The sequence below is a fragment of the Canis lupus genome, chromosome 3 (genome assembly GCF_011100685.1).
Source record: "Canis lupus familiaris isolate Mischka breed German Shepherd chromosome 3, alternate assembly UU_Cfam_GSD_1.0, whole genome shotgun sequence".
Classification (NCBI taxonomy): domain Eukaryota; kingdom Metazoa; phylum Chordata; class Mammalia; order Carnivora; family Canidae; genus Canis; species Canis lupus.
Genome location: NC_049224.1, coordinates 8,484,397 through 8,502,880, shown reverse-complemented (window position 1 = coordinate 8,502,880; position 18,484 = coordinate 8,484,397). Strand labels below are relative to the sequence as shown.

The 18,484-nt window shown below is 39.6% G+C and overlaps 1 long non-coding RNA gene across 1 annotated transcript; it reads right to left on the bottom strand.

Annotated features, from left to right (window-relative positions):
• Positions 1-35: 35 nt before the first annotated feature.
• Positions 36-1,089, bottom strand: LOC111095345. Its single transcript, XR_005356284.1, has 2 exons — positions 644-1,089; positions 36-279 (listed from the first exon to the last, which is right to left on the bottom strand). It is a non-coding gene; the product is annotated as an uncharacterized LOC111095345 (long non-coding RNA).
• Between the last annotated feature and the right edge of the window lie 17,395 nt (positions 1,090-18,484).

Below are 18,484 nucleotides of genomic sequence, written 5' to 3'. Positions count from 1 at the left end.
GTTTTAATGTGTGTTGACATCTTCCTCTGTGTGCAGATTTAACTGGAAGAACAACAGTTTGTGCTTTTTTTTTTCTTTTGCTGCAGGATGAGAAGAATGGGGAAAGAACCCAGCAATCTGTATTTACATTGAGCAGCTATATACGCTGAATGAACACTGAGATATGGTTTTCCTTCAGGAATTCCAAATTAGTATGATGAAGCATGCTTCTCCCCCAAGCCATTCAGGTGCACAATGCAGAAGAGACGCAGTAGCCCTGGTGTCTCCTTCTATTCTCTTCTGGAACAGAGGCAAATGGAATAAACAAAATGAGATGACTGGAAAGGCATTTCCTTTTCCGAAACAAATAAATGTCAAAGGGACCCACTGAATGCCCAGCTTCAGAGAACCACACAAAGAACCGGAGCTTCAAATTGTTAAGTTTAAAAATAATGGAGTGAAAAATTAAGGAGCTCTAACATGAAACAAATTTAGGAAGAAAGAGAGGGAAACAGCATGCCAAGAACTGTGCTGATTAGGAAGTGGGCAATTTAATTTCTTCAGGAGAGTAAATCTCCAACATGAATTAATTTGCTTCACGCTGAGTCCTGCTGGGTTTTCTTCTTTCCTCAATCACTGTTTATTTCACAAAATCAGCACTCACCTATCTTCTTTGATTATTTAATTTCAGGAGGATTTTCCTTTCACAAAGCAGTTAGCACAGCTAAGCTTGCTCTGCATGCAACGTGGAAACACTGGCCCGCCGAGGTGTGGGGATTGTGTGTCCATCTGGGAGGCAGTGTCCCCTTGCTCTACTTCCCCTCCAGTGCAATCTCTCGGTGACATTCCAGAATCTACTTCCCACAGGGGGTCTCTTTGGTTGACATTTACCAAATGCACAGGCTCTGATACAAAAATCAGCAAAGCAGTGTTCATACCATGACATGTACATTCTTATTTCTGAGGAAGTGGGTCATGGGATGTGGCCAATAGATCTTGTCAATAATACACAAGATGCCTTTTTAAAATGAAAATGGGCGTTGACTTCTTTGTTTGCAACTTCTCTGGGGAAGTCTAAACTCTCCTAAATTTTCATTGTACGCACGTAGGTCAGCCTAACAGCGAGGTTTATTAGGATTCAAGGCTATGACATTTTTTTTAAAGACGAGGCTGGTATCTCAATGGATTTCTTTGGACAGAATATTTAGATAGAGATTATTAGAAATATGACACAAACATTTAGAAGTAAACAACTAAAGATCCCCTAAGAAGTGCCACACTGTTTGTTTTTAACTTTGCCTCAAGGACAAGCATGACGCATGTAGCCTTTCCCTTTTATCTCTATTTTGTCTTTACTGCTTCTGATTAGTGACCTCAATTGAGACTCATTGCTCATGGCAAAGGCTGCTAATGGATTGTTTGAGCCTGAGTGTGTTAGGATGGAATATTCCTTCTTCCCAGCCCCAAGGCCAGGGTTTTTCCACCTCCAGGACATTCTATTCAGTTCTAGATAATGACGGTCAGGTTATTCAAACTAAGTGCTTTTTCACTTTTTAAAACAAAGTTCCCTTTTATCACAGTCTATATAGGGATATTTGCAGTCATTAGATTCAAAAGCACCCTGTTGAGCTGCCTCAATTCGAGCCAAGGTGTTTTCTTATTAAAACCCATCACAGGAGAGATCAAATCATGAAACCAAAGATTCGTATGGATTTTCGCAGTGAACTTTAACCACGAGGTAACCTCTCCAATTATTAGCCTATTGTAATTACATTTATGTGTTTTACTCACATGCTTTGTCACTTAAGAGACATGAAAATGCTGTTCATTGTTGCTAGGAGATGGGTGACTATGGCAACAGTGTGGGATGGAGCCAGATGCAGTGCCTAAAGCATAGTCAGGTTTAGGCTCCTTTTTGATCTCTGACTGACTCCATAGCGGTCCTGAGCAAAGAAGCCCCAAATCACTGCCTCTTCAGCTTGCTTCAAAAGATATGCCACATGGCTTCTTCTCGCACATCGGTTCTCCCCATTTAACAAGTGTCTTTTCGGTGCTAACTATACACCATGAGGCTGTCTGGAAAAGAAAAAAGCTGGATAACAAGGGGGATTATCACAATTTAGCTGTGTTTTCATACTGTTATTAATTTAGTTCAGATCTAGTGCCATATGCTTGTCTTCATCATTCCCCTGAACTCCTGGTGACTTTCATAGAAGTTCCATGTGAAGAATGAGAGCAACATATGGTTCTAATAGTAGTTTGCTCATTCCTCAAAGATTTATGGGTGTTTTAAAGTCATTAATCATTATCATTGAGACACACTTCAATGTCTTCGGAAGGAGTACTTTCACTGCTTTAAAGGAGTCCTTATCACATGGCCATTTATAGTACAAAGAATAATGCTTATTTTTTCTTTAAAAACTCAGGAAGAAGAGAAAAATACTGATTTGTCTCTCTTATAATCAAGTAAGATGGCAGCAAACTGTAGTCATAAATGGTCATATTAAATGGAATATCTAAAATAATTTGCTATTGGATCATGAAAGTCTTAACCGATTTTCTCATTGTTTTCGTGATGTCACTCGTCTTCACAAAAACTATGACTCCCTGTTGCCCATCACATCAAATCCAAACTCCTTCTCCTGGTCCTCCTCTTCCTGTGCCCTAACAATCCATCCAGCATAACTTATTCCCCTATATAAATCTTTCCTCTGATCAGATGAGAGGAATCTCTCATAGACTCTTCCTTCCCACTGCCTCCTCCACTGCCGTTCACACTGATGATCCCTACTTCCATTTCTGTGTCTTTGTTGCTGCCATTTCCTAAAATGCCGTCTCTATCTCGAATGCTCATTTTGGTTCAAATATTTATCAGGTACCTACCATGTGCCTGGCCCCATATTACGTGCTTGTATGTGAAGGAAAGCATGATGAGAGCACCATACTATCTAACAAGGGCAACAGATCCATAAAAATTAACAATGGACATCATTTTTGAAATGTTCACTACATGTAGGATGCACTGAGACACTATTCCCTATTTACTGTCCAGAATCTTGATATTACCATCTCCAGCTAACAGATGAAAGACCTGAGACCTTGTTCAAACGGTCAAGTATAAATGATTCACCTAAAGTCAGAGAGCCAGTCAGCAGTAAAACTGAGACTAGAACCTAGATCTGTCTCCTTTCAGAAACGATACTTAATCACCCCAGTGTTTCCACACAAAGAGATACCTTCAATAATGCAAATATATATATTTTTAAGAATAGGAACCACTAAGGGAGAGAGTGATCATTTCCATTCGAGAACAGAGAAGAGTTCCTAAGGTTCAGAAAGAGGTTAACTTAAAAATAAGGAGTTTGACAGTGAATATAGCAGGTAAAGGACATTTTGGGGAAAAGGTTGAACTTAGAATTTTAAATTCTTTTCAGCTTCTTTGAACGTCAGTTCTCTCAACTCCACCATTTCCCTTCTTCAAGGTGCAGCTCAATGCCTACCTCCTTCCTAATGTCATCAGTCTGCACATTAACCCTTTCCCCCTTTCATTCTCCTCTAAACTCTGACGGCACTTCTTTTGCAGCAGCCCCCTTAGGTCTTGATTAGATAGTATCTTATGCTGCTCTCAATTTTCTGGGCCATTCAAACATTGAAGACAGCAGCCACATTTCTCTCTTTAGTAGCTTCCAAAGCACCTAGAGCTGTGTTAGAAACACCCCAGGTCATCTGTGTGTGCCACTTATTGACAATAAGTCTTCACACCTGTATGATGTTTAAGTTTGTAAATTCTTTCATTTGTGCAATGTTCTTAGATATTCACAATAACCCAGTGAAGTAAGCCGGCTTGCTGTTTTTAGTCCCCATTTTGCAGATTAAAGGAAACTATGATTTAGTTCATTGGAAAACCCAGAAGCACCCTGGCAATAAATAAATGAGATTTTCAGTAAAAGAATCTAGGCGCTGTCTCCACTATACAATTCTTAATTCAGAGAATGATTGATTGATGGGTTAACTTCATATTCGGGCAGATGCATCAAGTCTCATATCCACATTATCACTACTAAGCCTGTAATATAATTCTGTCTTCATATAGTAAGTGTCGAACCAGGTTTACCTCAGAGAGGGAACTGCAAAATATTTCACTCAACCTATTCAACCACTTGATTGTTGAACCAAGAGCAAAAAATGGGATTTAGAAAATATGCTTAAGGTAGCATGGTGGTTACTCTTGTCCACATGAGGTTCCTGAAATAACCAGCTTAACAAGCCTCATAAGGGCTGCAAACAGCAGGTGGGTATTTCCCAGCCATCTGCTGACTTCTCCAATTGAGAGCCCTTGAGAAAGTCACTAACACGATCATGAAAGGGATGAATGGTCCTGCTCATTAATCAAAGACTGTGGGAAAGTAACCAAACTTGATTCATCCCACAGAAGGCTGGGCACACTGTCAAAGCCCAGAGGGAGGGTACAACACAGGGTAAAATGTCTCCTCTACTCAATGCAGAACTTGCTTTCCCTACCATGGGAAGACCCTCAGCGAGCGGCCCTAGGTGTAGCCACTGTGAGCACATCTCCTAAATGAAGGTAGGAGCCCTCAGTGAGCCCTTTACAGGGCCTCCTTGGCAGAGCACTGTTTCATCTCATCACAAGTCAAACTTGAAATTTTCTTGACACTTTTAATTGATGAGCCAGCAGATAAGCATGTTATAAAGCATTCACTGAGTCTCCAAGGGCTTCTTGGATCTTCCATCTGGCCTGCTCTTCTGCCCCTACACCCAGAGATAATTTTCCAATATTGACCCCTGGGACAGAATTCAAAAGAGATATATGAGTTCCACTCACCAGTGGTTCCATTTAGAAACTTGAGGCTAGCTGCTTTGAAGTGTGTCTGCATTTAGCGCTCCCTACCCTCTTCCTCAGACTCGTCCTTCCCTCCTTCACATTATTCTGTTGCACATACACCCAAGTGCATGGCTTTAAGAGAAGAGATTTGTCATACTTTTCATTTCTCCACTGCCACCTCCAGAACATTGGCACCCTACTTTACATGTAATACGTGATCAGTAAACAGGAGGTAAATAATATTTCCTGAGGGGGAAAAAATAAGATTAATTGAAACAGCTGTGGAAAGTTTTCAATCTCACTGGTAAACAAGCTGTATACCACTTCCACCTATATACGTGGCACAAATCTTTTCAACTTCATTTTTCTTCCTTTTTAAAAAAATGTATTTCATATTTTGTAATGAGATTTCTCGGTGGTTCATACAAGAGTACCATGGCCCAGAGGCTGTGAGAGTCACTGTGTATGTAAATTGCCAAAAGTTATTCATTCCTGATTAAATCCTTAATGGCATGCTGTTCTCTTCTTCATGACCAGCTTCCCAGCTCAGAGACCTGCCCTCTTATTCTTGACCTTGCCCCAAAAGTTTCCAAGGTTCCCCTGTTCTGATCTCTCTTGATCCTAGTGATGATTTCCCCCTCTCTATTGGCTCTCTCAGCTCTCTGGTCCGCAACAACTGCACCATGGCACAAGTGAGTTTAAAGCCACCCTTCGGGCACGGCCTTTCCAGGATATCGTCTTCCACTGGCCATGGTGCCCCTCACACTGCACTCCTCACACTCAGCTTCTGATGTGACTACAGGCTCACTCATTCATCTTGAGTTTCCTCTACCTTGCTGATTAAAAGGTAGCTCGTGTAAAATATTTTTGATATTTAAAAATACCACAACAATTTTTGTTCGATGTATCCCAGTTTGAGAGGGGAGTTGAAAATCTGCTCACAAGTTATTGGCAGAAAAGCACAAACTTGTCTCAAGAGCACTTCAATTAGTTCTCAAAGTACATCTTTCTTACACTGCCTTCTCTCCTTTCATTTCCATCAAAAATACATTATCTTCTTCCTTGAAAGGCTATGGCAGTAAGAAATGAGATGAAAGAAGCACACACAGTAGGCAGCCACATTACCCTGGAAGTTATTGAACGTGCTTCCCCCAAATTCTCTTTCTTTGAGTTTCACGCTGTCATAAATGTTACTTTCTATAGACTACTGGAGATTCTTTTTAAAGTGACCTGGGCACTTGCAAATCAATCAAAGTCTGTTTTTTAAAGATGGCAGGAATATTTTGTCATAACATTTAAAAATACATTTAATAGGGCCAACATTTGTAATGGTATGGATAAATTTATAAATTACATTGTCAGAGCCTAGATTTTATTTATGCCAAGTTGAAAACACAAACCGCATGAACGCTTAGAAAACCCAAATCCAATATTATGTACCTGTTTCCACTTGTTTCCCTACCACCATCATGTGCAAGGACAAGGTAAGCCCTGACTGCATTCCTATTTCATTTCCCTACCTATTTCTGTTCTCCACCACTATAAACAGAGAGGATTACTCAAGGGCAGGTAACCAGAAGGAAAATAGGCAGAGCAAAGAACTTATAGTATCTTCATATTAGGGCATTCATGCTGAATAAGTGAATAATCAAGAATTAACAATATATTTCTTATTGCTTTTCTAGATTAGCATTTCGAAGAAAATAACAATGCTTTCTAAAGCACGCATCTAAAGAAAACACATTTTTAAGTTATTAAGCTTTATTGTTATTATTCACATTAATTTAATGTAACTTGGAAAAACAATCACACTTTCTATTTTAAGCTTTTTTGAAAGTGATATACAAAATGGGCTTCTCTGCACCAAAATGGGGATTCAAACTGGTCTTGGTTCACATAGATGATTTTAATTTAGAAAATAAGTCAGGGCATTTGCTGATTTCAGCAAGATTTGTTTTTCCTTCCCTTCAGTATACTGCTTAGGCATTCTTACTGTTAAGAATTCCAAGACGGTCTACATATTTCCTAAGAAAATTAACTTAGCACAGGAGTCACTAAATGAATTTTTATTCTACAACTGATAAAGTAATAGTTTCTGTCAATTGGTCACCTGATTTTCTCTTTATTTCTCAAATTTAAAAATGGGCAGAGTCATTCAGTAAAACATTATGTTTTACATATCCTCAAGTACATCTACATTACGTTTCACATCCTCAAGTGAATCTACAGTTAAGTTTAATTGAGAAGAAATACAAAATTATCCTCTAACACATAACTGGGTAATCATATATTCTGGGATAATGGGACAGCCATAATTTCAAATATTTGGTCCATTGGTGTGTCCCAATTTTTGGTCGAAGATGTATGATTACTCCAACCATATGACTGTGTGGGTTGACTTTGGCTGGCTTACTTTGAATTAGTGCAAAACTATTCATTTCCAGGGGTTAGTTGGAATGTTACAAATGCCAACTATATGCTGGTTGCCAGAGAGGAAGTAGGGGAGGAGGTGAAACCTTGATGAGCACTGAGTAATGTATAGAATTGTTGAATCATTATATTGTACACCTGAAACCAATATAATACTGTATGTTAATCATACTTCAATTTAAAAAAAGAAAACAATGAAAGTATTCTATGAGAATCAAATGACTATCTGGAATGGACAGTAGTGTTGCACTTAAAAATAAAATCTGTGAGAAAAAAGCATATGCCAACTATGTATGAGGGAGTTCTTGAACAACCTTATGATTTCTGTATTATAGCCTCTCCATCCTGATATAGACGGTTTCTGACCAAAGAAATGAATTGCAAATTTTTCTGAAGGCAACTCATCTTGGTTCTGCATAACAAAGACCAGCAAGGTGCTGTGTGTGGTGCAAAGTACATGCCATTCTGTGATCACAGGAATTTAATTCAAAATGTTCAAAGCAAATTTTTAATAGAACAAACTAAATCAGACATTCAAATGTCATGTACTCTGACAACTTTTGTCTGCCCTGCACCAAGATGATGGACTTCAAAGCCAGAGGGACATGGCTTCCTCATTTCCTCGCTGCAGGATATTTGTGAAACTTAGTTAACCTCCAGAACTATATTTCCTCGATGGCAAAGTGGGGTGAAGAGTTTACAGAATTGCTGGCAGCCTTAAATAAGCTCACGAAATGTGAGGATGCCTGGCACATTGCCTGGCATATAATGGACACCCAATACATATTAGTTTGATTTTCACATCGCCAAGATACCTTACTAATCTGTCCCTTAATTGCAGTTCTGACCTCTCATCTTACATAAATCCCTAATTTTGGGAAACTTTTGCAATTTAGATACCAATCTTCTCAATAAAGAGTTCAACAGCAACAGAAAATCTCCTTAACTTCAAAAACAGATCCTTTGCTATGCTCATGCCTAAAGCTTCTAAATTTTATAGAAGACAAAGGCATTTATTCCAGAATTATAGATAAATCCAAAAATATAAATCCCCCAGAGAGAGATAGCACCATGACTTAAATTCATACCAGGTTCTACATGACTGATAACAAACACTTTATTTGATGAATAGGGAGAGCCAGAGTGAGAGTACAGGGAAATGCAGTAATCTGGCCTGGGAAGAGGCTCTGCGAAGGGAGGAAAAGGGAGGAATAAGAGACAAAATCAAAAACAAATTTCAACCACACAGTTGTTCCTCTAGACCAGATCCTGCAAAAGGAGATAGGATTTACATCACAATTTCTTTAAAAAAAAAACAAAAACAAAAACAAAAAACTTTTGCCTGATGCTGATGGTGATAGAAAATCCAGTTTAAATTATAGATTTATTTTGATCATGGTGATATTTTCTGTTATTACTGATAAGCCCAGGGCATGTATATGATCAAAGATGTTGTAATTAGAAATATGTCAGTGTCCACAGGGTGATAGGCTCTGCCCACAGGTGATGCTAGTAGGTAGAGCTGCGTGTGTCTTTAACATTTATAATTTAGTGTTATGAATTGTTTTTCAGCCCTGTTTTCCCAATGGGTGGAGGAATGAATGAGTGAACTGTTGAGTGGAACTTACAGAGAAGCTATAGGAAGTATTAAATATCAAGGTTTTCAAACCAATTGGTGTTTCCAACCCTTCGCCTTCTGGAATGGCTAAGGGCTCCACTGGATGCTCTGAAACGATTCTGGACCTCGCAACCAATCAAAGGAAAAAACAAAGGGAGGAAGAGGTTTCTTTGTTTTGTTTTTTTCCCTAAACTTAACATGAATGACTTTGCAGTATGCTTCAGCCCAAGACACCTAACCCGCTGCCTTAGGAGTGGTGGGAAAATAAGAGAAGTTTAAGCAAATTCTGGAACCACTAAGTTGTCAGACTTGAGTATTATGGTCTTTGATAGCAAACTTCCAAAGAACAAAGACCATGTCATGTATATTCTGAACCAGCACTCCATGGATACTCAGGGAATGTTAAATAATAACACTTTATGTAGAAGGCCTTTAAATGTCCTCTCTGACAGTCAGGCCAGGCTCCTCGAACGGTACTGCATATTTTGTATTCATTCTGAAGCCAGAGCCTTCCTTGTGGTAAAATGCTCTTACTCTTACCCCTCCCTTGAAGTTAATAAAACTCCACATATCTTTCAGTAGGAGGCTAAATACAATTTCTTCCTAGAAGCTTTCTCTGGTTATTCCAGTCCACACTTGGAACTTCTTTCATGATTAAAGGCTGTATAATGATTTAGTACTTTGAACTCTTACTGTTTCTCCTTGTTTCAGCCTTGATTTGATTTCATTTTCTCAGTTGTGTTATCTGTTCACCGCGGTAAGGATCACTTCTTATCATTCTAATACTAATCTCTTTCCCTTTTATTCTTGACCCTTGGTATGAGATTTTTCTAAAAAGTAATTTGATGTATTAGTTGAAAATCAGTTAAATTGTTAAAATCCACATATCAACATTTGCTATGTTTGTGTCTGTACACCCCGTCCAAATGTATATGTTGAAGCCCCGATCCTTTATGCAGTCGCATTTGGAAATAGAGCTTTTGAAAGGGTGATAAGAGGTTAAACGAGGTCATAGGTAGAGTCCTCACTTACTGTTCTTATTAGAGGAGAAAGAGACACCAAAATTCCTTAGCTAGAAGCCAGCCGTCTCCAGCCAAGAAGAGAGCTCTCATCAGAAGCCAACCCTTCCAGCCTCCAGAACTATGAAAATACATGTGTATGTGTAAGCCACCCAGTCTTGTATTTTGTTAGGGCAGCTCAAATAGACTAATCCACTAGTCGAATAAACTGTTTTGAGGAAGCAGTATGCAGGTTCCATATGTGTGCTTTCAATTTAGAGAAAGAACTACATTCAAAGCCATAAGAAATCAATTCTTTGGGGGCACCTGGATGACTCAGTTACCAGTAACTCAGTTACTCAGTTGGTTGAGCATCTGACTCTTGATTTCAGCTGAGGTCACGATCTCAAGTTTGTGAGATCGAGCCCTGTGTCAGGCTCCACTCAGCACAGAGTCTGCTTGAGATTCTCTTCCTCCCACCCCCCTCTCTCAAATAAACCTTTTTGTTTGTTTGTTATTAAAGAAATCAATTATTTGGTGTAACTGTACAATGAAAGAAAATCCTAATACAATTCTGGTGTAAAAACTTTTCCCTCATTTTCACTAATGGGGTGCCAGTTTTAGCAAAAGAGCATGAAAAGAACTGAGAAATGTATAAATTTCTAAAGGAAAACAAAGTCAAAGTAAACATTTTTTTAGACTCACTAATTATAAAGTAGCATCAATCACTACGTAATATTGACATACATTGAAAAAATTATTTTATAGAAAGCTTCACAGGAGGAAGTACTTCTCAGAAGTTGGCACTAATTTAAAAAATGTAGGATGGTCTTAAAAGCCCAAACCCAAGTCTTTTGTAACCAGTAGGGGGCAGCAAGGCACCCCAGATCCCTCAGTGTCTGAAACTTGAGGGACTGCCAGGTTAGCCAAGGAAGTGTGGAGGGGCAACAGGAGGCAGGGTAGCAACAGATATGTAAAAAGGAAGAACCTGGAAAGTCAAGACAAGGCACTAGAAGTAGGAGAGGGTGGAAATAAACAGGTCAAAATGACCTGCACACCAATGGAGAGCTTTGAATTGGAACTGAGAATATTTATGCTTCTAGAAATCAGTATGTGTCAGCACTTCCTTAATTCCCCCATCGTCAAATTCACCAAAATAATACAGAAGGTTTGAAACTGTCCTGCCCCTATATCTCACAGTTACATCTGAGCACTTGTCCTTTCTCTTCTACTCATTGCAGTTAAGACTGCATGGAAAGTAGCCCTACATTTTTAATAGCTCGGTGGTTTCTGATGAAGGGTGGGTTGACTGTTTCTCCTCTAGGAAAAGAGAAAAGGGAGTTTCAGTCCTGCATAACTGTAGAAAAAATAGTTTGCTCCAAAAGTAGACTAGACTTTGCCTATTAAAATATGCCCAGAGAATTAGGCCCTGGAAGAAATTAAACTAGAGCTAAAAGATCTCGGGTGATGACAAAAATTTAGAATTGTTTCATTCCTTACCATTTTCATTCGAACATGGCACTTTTTCGTAGTTACAATGCATTTGATAAATGCAGAGAAAGTTGATAAATTGCTTGCTGGTTTGGCAAAAAAGATTGCGAGATGATCCGTTTTCTCACTTAGCCACAGAGTAAGAGGTTACAGTTTTCCCAACTACTAGGTAACTTTATACTGTTTCTGCAAAGAATGTGTCAGTAATGAAGATTATAAAGAGCCAGAATGAAAAGGAGCCCAGAGCTTTTTTTCTGATGAATGTTCCTACAAATCTGACTTCTTTGCTCCTTCTCCACTGAGCAACGTCCATATGTTGATCGCGTTAGAAGGATTAATTTCCAGGAGGACCACAATACAGTAGGAAAAAGAGAGGGGAGTAGGATGAGAGGGGGTGCGGGGGGTGGGAGGAGGAGGTAAAAGAAGAAGAAAAGGCAAGTCAACAAACAAATAAAATACCAACAACCCCAGGATTGGTGGTAAAATTTCAGAAATGAAAATTTTATATATTAAAAAATAATCTTATACATAATCTACCTTTCCTGGCCTCTGACCATCTTAGTCTCAGAAATATGAACAAACTCTTCTGTTGAGATTAAGAAAAAAGACTTCCCCTCAAGACTTGATTTCAGCCTGCAGCGAATTTTTATGACCAAGTTATTAACCCCTGAAAAATGGGATTTATAATGGAAATACTGATAGATTCTTAGTGGTAGCTGTGCTGGCAGGCACCTATATATAAGCCTTAATAATGTCAAATTGTAAAACTAAAGTGATGGAAAACCTACTAACTTACACTTACGGAATCCCTGCTTCAGTAGTTTTTGATATCTCCCTCATTTGAATGATTTTTCAGGCTGTTCTAAAGACGAGTGTCTCATATTTGTGAGAATGAGAGTTGCAATCCTATAGGATTTTGTGAACATCATAAACTTAGAATGGCATATTTATTTCTGAATGGCTTAAGACTCTGTGGTCTTTTTCTATTTAGGAAATTCACCTGCATAAAAATCTTGAGTTCTCCAGCCATGAATCCCATAGCCTGAGGCCTTTCTCCTTTTCCTCCCGTTTTTATACATTTTATTCTTCTTTCCAGTAGCTCATTGAACAGCTGAAGGGGATAACAATGTAATTTCAGGAACAGTGACCAAAGAGAAAAAAAAAATACCCTTGACTTGGGTGGATAAGCAGACTCTCCACACTGTTAGTGGAATTACAGCTGGATGCCAGACTTTCATTGGCTTAATCTCATTACATAACCTATTCCCTGCAACTGTCTTCTGTTATGGCCTGTTTTATGTGACCTGACAGCCATATACAGATGTAGCAGGAAATACATGCTGCCAATGCTTAAACAAAAATTTTCCCTATCATCATGTTTATCAGGATAAATGTGTTGCCAGATATATTCTTCTTCCTGAGCTGATATTAGCCGAGCATGGCTAATGTCATCTCTCCCTCCCCAAGGGGCTCTTCTGAAGCTCTCATCTGGCATTCAAAAACATTGACCATGGTTGAACAGATCCAGATGCAGTCTCGAACAGAAGTTATAGAAACATGGAGAACAGCTTCATCCTATCGAGAATTACATTATTCCAGGGCTATTTTGACATGGAGTAGGAAATTCAAAGTACTTTTGCCCTGAACCAGTTGTAGCACACAGCACAATAGGGAACATCAAATCAATCAGAGAAAATTTTGAAATCCTATGCTTTACAGCTTTGGGGATGCGGGAAGCCATTTCTCACTGATTGTGTGTTTGTCAAGAACAATCAGAACAAAATCATGTAAACATCATAGATTTAGAACCATAATGCTGGTTCTCATTTCAGATGTATGTGTTTAAAGATCAAACACTGTATATATATATATATATATATATATATATAAAATAGCAATAGTACCAGGGTGCGAGCAGTACATTTTTATGCAGTTCCATTACAAATACTATCCTAAACAGAATTTGCATGGATGGAGTTTTCCTTTTAGCCTTTATAAACCACTAGGAACAATGCACGAATTTTAAGTAACCACCCAGCTTTCCATTTTCCATCACTGAAAGGCTTACCCTTCGCGTGCAAATCTCTAGCTGTGGCTGACAGCTGTAAGCCCATTATATTTCAACTGCCATCTGGCCGCAGAGATTCAATCCATTGCTTCAATCACAGTGGCCTGTCTTCTCTAGCTCTGGGAATTGCACTAAAGTGCGTGATTTAAACGTCTTCACTGTCAGATTATTGTTGTTAAGTTCATCAAGATAAATTAAAAAAAAAAAAAAAAGAACCCAAATAGGGGGAAATATGCCCGAAAGAGTATTATTTGTTGTAGGGAAGAAAAAAGTATTTGAAAATCAACAGTTGCTGAGAGACCTCAAATTAGTTTCATTCATAATGCTAGGTTTTCTAAGTGTGAGGTAACAGAATAATAATTACCAAATAAGCCACATGCTTAATGTATAAAAGGCCCAATTCAAACATTTGGGTAGAAAAATGCAGTGTTTTAAATAATTAGAAGTTTACACAATCTTTGTCTTTTTTGCTCACCACCCTCCCAAGATCATTTCTTATTCATTTTGCAGTACATTTGCTGGGCGATTGTTCTGTACCAGGCCCTGTGAGAGGTGGTGGGAAGAGTGAGATAAATAAGACATGGTCCTTGCCTTCTAGACACTAGTGAAAGTGAGAGAACAGCCTTTGATTTATGACTTACTATAAGTAACTCCTTTGTCACAAAAGAAAACACAGCTGACAGTGGGGAACTGGGAGAAACATGGCTGCCAACTTCACAGAATCATGCCTGGCTTCTGGTGGGTTTCCCTGCACGCCACAGCATACACCACCGGAGGATGCCTACTGTGGTTCTCAACTCGCAGGCACCCAAGGGATGTGACACATTCTTACCAGCAATTGTAAAACTCACTTTGGCAGTAACTCTCAATGGGGAGGTGTCAGTGGCCTTCATGGTGCCCTTCATCCTGCCCCCACCCTTGAGAATCAGTGCTTCGCCATGCAGAGTTGAACCGTGCACGGGGGATGAGTTTCTATATGTGCCCCATGTATAACTAAGACAACTGAGAAGCTGACTATGAGCTTTATGTATAAATTGGCCCACTTCAGCCTCTCCACTCCAGGGAGCATAGGCTTTCTATTTATGAAGAGCAGTTTCCCTCTCTTATCTCCACACATTACTCTCCCAAGTTCTTTGCTTTCATTTTTTTTTTCTAGGCATTACTGCAAACAATATAATTTTGAGATTTGGGATTTGTGGATTCTTATTTCACCTTGGGGAGAAATCCAACAGAATATCTGGTAAAGCCCAGGACCCCTAAGTTTACATAAGCCAGTTCTCTGGTGGCTAGACAGAGAAGGAGGCCCACTCAGACATTACTGTAAAATAGAAGTCTGAATCAGATTAAACATAAGGAGGGAGGATTGAAAAAAAGAACCAAGGGACAGAAGCTATCATAAGTTACCACATTCTAGGGTATGAAATTCTAATCACCCCTTTGGATTGTAGAAACGAAAAGCAGAGAGAGAAAAGAAAGGGAAAAAAATAAGTGATTGAAAAGCTTCCATAAGGGATATTGTTTGATAGAAGGAAATCCAGGAGATAAATCCAACCCCTGTCTCTGCTCCACAAGAGAACTGCAGGGAGAGCTGACCATTTCACTTCTTCGTAAACCCTTCCAAAGTCCCCACCATCTACAAAATGACAGCCCACAGCCCAAACTCCTCCATGAAGGGGCGGGTGGCCGTGCATGCCCAGAGCCCCTTTGTCTGCTCCTGTTACAGCTCCGACCCACGTCCATCTACATCCGGCAAAGTCCAACTGCTTGCAACCCTGAGCATCTTACAATTCTCTTGCAATTCTCTCCTCCCACACCCTATGCTGTTTTCTGCCTCCATGCTTTAGCTCCTGCTCTTCCATCTGACAGGAATCCCCTCTTCACCTTCCTGGGTCTCGCTGGGTTTTCCTGCTTATCAAGACTTACTGTGGTCATCTCCTCTAGGAAGCACCCTGTTTTCCCAGGTTGGCCAAAGACCTCCTTCTTTATAGTCCCACAGCATCCCAGTACATCTACTTTTTTTTCCTCCTGCCATATTTATATTTCAGTCATCTGTGTATGCCTGCGTTTCTTCATCTAGCCTGTCAACGCTTCAAAGCTAGTAAGCTAAGTACAATGCCTAGAATATAACAACAGACTCCAAACAAGTTGGTTTTCTGTTTGCTTACTAAACTGAAAAGCAAGCATTAAGGGAAAAATCCTATTTTGATATCAGGGCAAAACTTGTGAATAAGATAATGGTGAGCACATTAACGAAATTCTATAGAGTTCTATTTCTAGGCAACATAAAAATTCAAAAAGAAATATCATCAAAGCTGAAGATTCTCAAACGTGTATACCACACACCTGTGACTTTGTCATCACCTGGGGAGGTAGTCTGGACTAGAAGCTAGGATTAGGCTCAGGAGACTGCTCATTGATTTCATCTGCTCCACCAACTGCCCCTGCAGAGCCTTGTGTAAATTACTGAGCTACTTTTCCCTCAGTTCCTCATCTGTCAAATGGGACCAAAAACTGCATTAATTGAGTCCTAAGACAATATATGTAAAACACTTATTAGAGCTTATTACTATCACTATTGTACCCTTTCCACCTCCCTCACCATGTTGTTTTCGCCATGTGTTATTTCCATCCATTGGAGCAACCAGCTACTGAGTCATAAAACAGACTACATAAATTACTACTAATCCTTGCAACACTATAACGGAAGTATTGTTAGTTGACATTTTATGGATGGCGATATTAAAGCTCGGAAAGATTAAATTTATTACCCACAGTCACATCATTTGTAAGTGGTGGATCCAGGAAATAAAGCCAAAACTGGCCAGCTGGTTAGAAAAAGACCAGCCCTTTTTCACAACACCAAGATGCTTTCTCAATACCCCAGGAAAAATAGAATTTGAGTGTGGCTTTTATACATTCTATGGTCTTCTGGAATGTGACTCCATGATTTCAAGCAATCTAGAAGAATTTCCGACCCAAAAGTACCACATCTCTCACTTCCTAAAGCTTGATAGTCCCAGAACAGGCATTAACACGTTTAGTTCCACAGTCAGAAGTCAAACAAAGAAAAGATTATTCCTGAGAAGAGACATGTTAAAATTGACACTAAGGTGTTGATGACAAATACGAAGTCCTTTCCTAAGAGCAATCTCAGTATAAAGCAACAAAGGAATGTGGGGAGTGTACCAAATTACTGCTAAAGGCAGAAAAAAAGTGAAAAGCAATTTTTAATACCAAAGTAGTTGTTTTCTAACCTATTGGGGGCGGGGGCATTTCTGTTGATTTGCTAGAAGCCATAAAAACCTTTTCAGAAACATGCTCAACTGTGTACACACTCATTCATTCCAACTTTTGAACGTCTTGTCAGAGAATTCACAATCCACAAAGCCCAAACCTAGATTTCAGCTCAAAGATCTCTGGCTGAGGGCCAATGAGGCCAACACAATGATTTTGCATCCGAGACCAATATGAGGAAAGGAAGGATTAAAAAATATCAAGGAGGCCAATACAAGCTGTTTCCGTACCTCATAGATGTACTGCTGATGTCACACTCTCTTCTGTTAATTTTGAGAGGCCTCCAAGTTTTCCACATTATCTCTAGTTTAAGAACTAATGGCCTGGGGCACCTGGGTGGCTCAGTCTGCCTTCAGCTCAGGTCATGATCCTGGGCTCCGCGTTGGGCTCCTTGCTCAGCAGGGAGCCTGTTTCTCCTTCTCCCTTTGCCTGCTGCTCCCCTTGCTTGTGCTCTCGTTCTCTCTCTCTCTCTCCCTCTCTCAAATAAAAAGGTAAAATTTTTAAGAAAAAAAAAGAATTAATGGCCTAAAACATTAAGCAGTAAGCACTTAGCACAGCCCTTAGCACTCATTTCACCATGCTCTAAAAGGTGGAGCAGAATTTGTTGTAAACAAGGCTTTCTTGACCACGTGCAACACATTCTGATGAAGCCAAGGAAAGGGAGTATAGCACTGGGTTGGGGGTTACAAATATTGATTGTCTAGAAAATAGGAAAGAAGCATCAGGGTTTTCTCGGTTAACGGAAAGGGGCGATGGAGCCCTCTCACCATGAGACGAGCCCGTTTCAGGCTGCACCTGCTACATTATTGCCAGCCACGAGGGGCCAATGACTCACTCTTCTGTACTGCTCTGTGCACTCTGAATTCTGAGAAAGATCTCCATTTATCCATTCGTTCCACTGGACAAACTGAGTACATATGCCGTGAGAAGATGCTGCTAGCTTCTTTTCATACAGTCTTGCTTAGAGACTTCAAAACTGAATAGTTTGAGACAGAAACTACTCAACATTTCAATATCAGGTCATGGTGTTTGTCTAGGGAGCACCATTGAGGGTTATGGTGAAGCTACTGATCCCAAATATAGCATATTATTCTTCATATGGCTTTCCTACCTATCCTTAGCCACCAAAAACTGAGCTACAGGCTGGCACAACCATGGTAACCAGAGGCCAGGCTGTAGGAAAAGGAAGGCTAACTATGTGGGGACTCTGCAGCACAACTTTTCAATCTTCAAATCCTAATAAATAGGGTGGATCCATTTTTCTTAAGCATTCGTGACTTTAGCTGTGAACCAAAAGACAGATGGACTGAAATGTAAGAAACAATGGAGCCACTGAATAAATGAAATGGTATCAAAACGTGTGCTCGAATTTTGCTTGTGACCAACACTTAGAGGAAGCTCTCACAATGTCACAAAAATAATGCTCCCTCAATGTGTTTTCTTTTTAAATCACAGTTCAAAAAGCTATACCAGCCTGTCAATGAAAGAAATACCAAGCAGATGTTTTCCTTATTTCCAAATATATTTAGAATTCTCGGGGAAATACCACAAAGGGTGTTTTTATTATGCACCTGTCGTGGTCAACATCTGGCACTAGCTCTCACCAATCCATCAACCCCACGATGTTGTGTCTCCTTCCAGCTCACCAAGAGACTGTAAATAAACCCACAGTGCAGAGCATGCCTTTTCCTTTTCTTTTTTTATTTCTCTCTTTCTTTTTTGCTGCCTTTATTTCTGTTTGTTTTTCATAGCAAGAAGGGAGG